Consider the following 6,000-nt stretch of genomic DNA (forward strand, 5'->3'; position numbering starts at 1 on the left):
TTTCATTTATTAAATTAAAACTACATTGTGTAATTTTAATTTCAAGTTATCATCAACATTAATTATCTGAAAAGTTTTCTACGTTATTATCAATTTTGTGTAAAGCGTAAAACTGCAAGACTTATTACAATAAGATATTTATAAAGTATTTTAGCTGATCTCAAATCATAAATTATTTATCGATTAATCACAGTAATGTTGATCAATCACGGGAATTACGCGATATGGTATTAATGAAAAACAGAAAATTTTAACGATATATTTCACGGTTTCTTACGAGTTTGAAGAATAACGTAATAAGGAGAAAAAAGTAGTTTGATTACTGGAAGAACTAAATGCACGTATACATATAGTACACTGAAAAAAGAGTTTGGCAATAACTATCAAATGTTTAGAGTTAAATAATGCTAATTAAATTTTTGGTTAATATAATTAAACATAATTTTACCTTTACAAATATTTAATAAGTATTACCGCTGATAATTTGGTAATATTAACTAAATATTTGTAAAGGTAAAATTATGTTTAATTATATTAAACAAATATTTAATTAGCATTATTTAACTAAATATTTAATAGTTATTATCAGACTCCTTTTTTCAGTGAAATAGCAATATTAAATGTGAAGAAGTAAGAAAAGCTTAATAGTAGGTCATCTTAATAAAGTCTTATAGCTGTCTACTGCTTTTGTAAGACTTCAAACTTGCCTTACTTTACTTTTTTCCAATAAAATACAATAAATTAAATTCTACGACTCGCTAGCTATTCAATAAAAATAAAAAATTAACAAAGAACGTTTTGAAGTGAGCGTGAAAGAAAATGTGCGATAATTGATTAAACTTAATTTAGATATGATGAAAAATTCGATACAAGAATTCTGATCATTTTAGCCAAAGTTTTTAGCAATCATCAGCAGATGACATGACATCCGGTTGATTTACATTCCTACCCTGACACTATAATGTGTATATTATATTTCAAATGTAATCTCCAAGGATCAATGAAAATTAACAATCTGTATATTGCGCTTGACGCAGTGGTACACAAATCTCGAAGGAGACATAGAATCTAGCCATCGTGTCCAACAAAGTTATTGGAAACAAGCCTCTCTTTCAGTCTTTCTCCATTTAACAGACCATGGATCACCGCATCATAACGAGAATAATTTTATAACATTTTAGAAAATGAGTTAACGTCAAAACTGTTCTTCAAATCATAAGAGATAAAATAATGAAAAACAATATATAGCGAAATATATATATATATATATCTCAAAGAATATTTTTTTGCTTCCTTTATATAATACGTATATACGATTATAAATATATATATATATAATATGCATTTCGTCGGGTACACGATATTAATCATATTAAAAACAATCTGTATATAAGTGTCGCGAGCTAATTAATTATTACAAATAAAATATCACTCCATGATTGTCCTGAAAACGATCGAACGATAACATTACACGTATCATCGAGCAAAGCTCCATCCATCAACGTTAGAAAATACATCGCGTTAACATTAATAGCCTATCTATTAAAAATGTCCATCGAGATGCCGTTAATAGATGACACCCATCAGAAAATACAACGTAGTAACGCAAATAGCCTATCCCGGCTATTATGCATCGAAATAATTGGCTCTAAGAGCCAACGATCCTGCAAATCCTTCGTGCACAACGCTTTTCTTCTGAAAAGCCCTTCAGTAAAATAATGAAGGACCATCTCTGTTCGCAAGCACCTTTTTTACAACGGATCTATAAAGCTGGCACGACATTCTATTAATATTGAAAAAATAATGACTAGTTCGAGTAGCACTTTTCATGATTCTACAGTTCAACATAAAAATAAAAAAAAAGTTTCACATTTTTTATATAAAGAAAAACCAAATTTGAAGATTCAGCGAATTTAGTACGACAATTTTCCTCTAAAGTACAACAAACAGATAAATAATACTACTTTTAGCAACTGTTTAGTATCTGTTGCTAAAAGTGATATTATTTATCGTTTTGTTATACTTTAGAGTAAAATTGTTGTGATAGATTCGTGAAGTTAGCTATATATCCAAATTTGGTTTTTTATATTTTAAAAAATGCGTAACTGTTTTTTTATTTTTATGTAGAACTGTAGAACTATGAAAAGTGCTACTAGAACTGTTATTATTTTTTCGATATTAATACAATGTCGTAACAGCTTCACAGATCCTCTTGGGTATGTTAAATTAGCACCCCAACTATAGTACTCAGGAGTTCTGATTAGAGTTCCCACTTCCTTTTGACGAGACGAAGAGTTCCGCTCAATAAACATCTTTTTTTCATTTTTTAAAAATGGGGTGCTAACTTTTTATCGAATTTTAAGGTGCAATAGTTCTGAGCGGCTTAATAGCTTCAATTTGCGATTGCCTAGAGTTCCTGAGGTGTAAAAAAAATTTTCAAAAATTAAAAAAAAAATTAAAAATTTTTGAAAAAATTAATTTTTAATACAATAGTTCTGATGATAATTTCTGCTTCTTTTTGACGATACGAAGAGTTCTCTATGATTTTTAATGACATATGCGCTTAATAATCATTATTTAATAATTTTTTAAAAATGGGGTGCTTACTTTTTAACGAAATTCAAGGTCGCATAGTTCTGATCAGCTTAACAGAAGTATTATGTGAATACCTAGAGTTCTTGATACATAAAAAACATTTTTCAACAATAATAAAGTTTAAAAAAAATAATAGAAATCATTGAAAAATTTTTTGAGAATACCGAGTAGTTCTGAGTAGCGTTTCTTATAGCTCTCGACGAGTTCTATCGAAAACTGTAAGGTGAAAAAGCGATTAGACCAACGGTTTGCAAGATACAGCGACATTTGTCAGAAGATCGACAATTCTTAAAGTGAGTGTATCTCGGAAACCGCTGGTCCAATCGCTTTGAGTCCTAATACTTTTCGACAGAACTCGCCGAGAACTGTCCAGAACTCCGATCAGAACTACTCGGTACTCCCAAAAAATTTTGACTTTAAATTTTTTTCGAAGTCCCACGTCGGAAAATTTTTTGAGAGTACCGAGTAGTTCTGAGTAGCGTTTCTTATAGTTCTCGACGAGTTCTATCGAAAACTGTAAGGTGAAAAAGCGATTAGACCAACGGTTTGCAAGATACAGCGACATTTGTCAGAAGATCAACAATTTTTAAAGTGAGTATATCTCGGAAACCGTTGGTCCAATCGCTTTGAGCCCTAATACTTTTCGACAGAACTCGCCGAGAACTGTCCAGAACTCCGATCAGAACTACTCGGTACTCCCAAAAAATTTTGACTTTAAATTTTTTTCGAAGTCCCACGTCGGAAAATTTTTTGAGAGTACCGAGTAGTTCTGAGTAGCGTTTCTTATAGTTCTCGACGAGTTCTATCGAAAACTGTAAGGTGAAAAAGCGATTAGACCAACGGTTTGCAAGATACAGCGACATTTGTCAGAAGATCAACAATTTTTAAAGTGAGTATATCTCGGAAACCGTTGGTCCAATCGCTTTGAGCCCTAATACTTTTCGACAGAACTCGCCGAGAACTGTCCAGAACTCCGATCAGAACTACTCGGTACTCCCAAAAAATTTTGACTTTAAATTTTTTTCGAAGTCCCACGTCGGAAAATTTTTTGAGAGTACCGAGTAGTTCTGAGTAGCGTTTCTTATAGTTCTCGACGAGTTCTATCGAAAACTGTAAGGTGAAAAAGCGATTAGACCAACGGTTTGCAAGATACAGCGACATTTGTCAGAAGATCAACAATTTTTAAAGTGAGTATATCTCGGAAACCGTTGGTCCAATCGCTTTGAGCCCTAATACTTTTCGACAGAACTCGCCGAGAACTGTCCGGAACTCCGATCAGAACTACTCGGTACTCCCAAAAAATTTTGACTTTAAATTTTTTTCGAAGTCCCACGTCGGAAAATTTTTTGAGAGTACCGAGTAGTTCTGAGTAGCGTTTCTTATAGTTCTCGACGAGTTCTATCGAAAACTGTAAGGTGAAAAAGCGATTAGACCAACGGTTTGCAAGATACAGCGACATTTGTCAGAAGATCAACAATTTTTAAAGTGAGTATATCTCGGAAACCGTTGGTCCAATCGCTTTGAGCCCTAATACTTTTCGACAGAACTCGCCGAGAACTGTCCAGAACTCCGATCAGAACTACTCGGTACTCCCAAAAAATTTTGACTTTAAATTTTTTTCGAAGTCCCACGTCGGAAAATTTTTTGAGAGTACCGAGTAGTTCTGAGTAGCGTTTCTTATAGTTCTCGACGAGTTCTATCGAAAACTGTAAGGTGAAAAAGCGATTAGACCAACGGTTTGCAAGATACAGCGACATTTGTCAGAAGATCAACAATTTTTAAAGTGAGTATATCTCGGAAACCGTTGGTCCAATCGCTTTGAGCCCTAATACTTTTCGACAGAACTCGCCGAGAACTGTCCAGAACTCCGATCAGAACTACTCGGTACTCCCAAAAAATTTTGACTTAAAATTTTTTTCGAAGTCCCACGTCGGAAAATTTTTTGAGAGTACCGAGTAGTTCTGAGTAGCGTTTCTTATAGTTCTCGACGAGTTCTATCGAAAACTGTAAGGTGAAAAAGCGATTAGACCAACGGTTTGCAAGATACAGCGACATTTGTCAGAAGATCAACAATTTTTAAAGTGAGTATATCTCGGAAACCGTTGGTCCAATCGCTTTGAGCCCTAATACTTTTCGACAGAACTCGCCGAGAACTGTCCAGAACTCCGATCAGAACTACTCGGTACTCCCAAAAAATTTTGACTTTAAATTTTTTTCGAAGTCCCACGTCGGAAAATTTTTTGAGAGTACCGAGTAGTTCTGAGTAGCGTTTCTTATAGTTCTCGACGAGTTCTATCGAAAACTGTAAGGTGAAAAAGCGATTAGACCAACGGTTTGCAAGATACAGCGACATTTGTCAGAAGATCAACAATTTTTAAAGTGAGTATATCTCGGAAACCGTTGGTCCAATCGCTTTGAGCCCTAATACTTTTCGACAGAACTCGCCGAGAACTGTCCAGAACTCCGATCAGAACTACTCGGTACTCCCAAAAAATTTTGACTTTAAATTTTTTTCGAAGTCCCACGTCGGAAAATTTTTTGAGAGTACCGAGTAGTTCTGAGTAGCGTTTCTTATAGTTCTCGACGAGTTCTATCGAAAACTGTAAGGTGAAAAAGCGATTAGACCAACGGTTTGCAAGATACAGCGACATTTGTCAGAAGATCAACAATTTTTAAAGTGAGTATATCTCGGAAACCGTTGGTCCAATCGCTTTGAGCCCTGATACTTTTCGACAGAACTCGCCGAGAACTGTCCAGAACTCCGATCAGAACTACTCGGTACTCCCAAAAAATTTTGACTTCAAATTTTTTTCCAAGTCCCACGTCGGAAAATTTTTTGAGAGTACCGAGTAGTTCTGAGTAGTGTTTCTTATAGTTCTCGACGAGTTCTATCGAAAACTGTAAGGTGAAAAAGCGATTGGACCAACGGTTTGCAAGATATAGCGACATTTGTCGGAAGATCAACAATTTTTAAAGTGAGTATATCTCGGAAACCGTTGGTCCAATCACTTTTTCACCTGACAGTTTTCGATAGAACTCGTCGAGAACTATAAGAAACGCAACTCAGAACTACTCGGTACTCTCAAAAAATTTTTCAAAGATTTCTACTACTTTTTTTAAACTTTATTATTCTTGAAAAATGTTTTTTATGTATCAAGAACTCTAGGTATTCACAGAATACTTCTGTTAAGCTGATCAGAACTATGCGACCTTGAATTTCGTTAAAAAGTAAGCACCCCATTTTTTAAAAATTATTAAAAAATGATTATTAAGCGCATGTGTCATTAAAAATCATAGAGAACTCTTCGTATCGTCAAAAAGAAGCAGAAATTATCATCAGAACTATTTTATTTAAAAATTAATTTTTTCAAAAATTTTTAATTTTTTTTTTAATATTTGAAAATT

Source organism: Cyphomyrmex costatus, unplaced genomic scaffold, assembly GCF_001594065.2.
Source record: "Cyphomyrmex costatus isolate MS0001 unplaced genomic scaffold, Ccosl1.0 scaffold932, whole genome shotgun sequence".
In the NCBI taxonomy this organism is placed as follows: domain Eukaryota; kingdom Metazoa; phylum Arthropoda; class Insecta; order Hymenoptera; family Formicidae; genus Cyphomyrmex; species Cyphomyrmex costatus.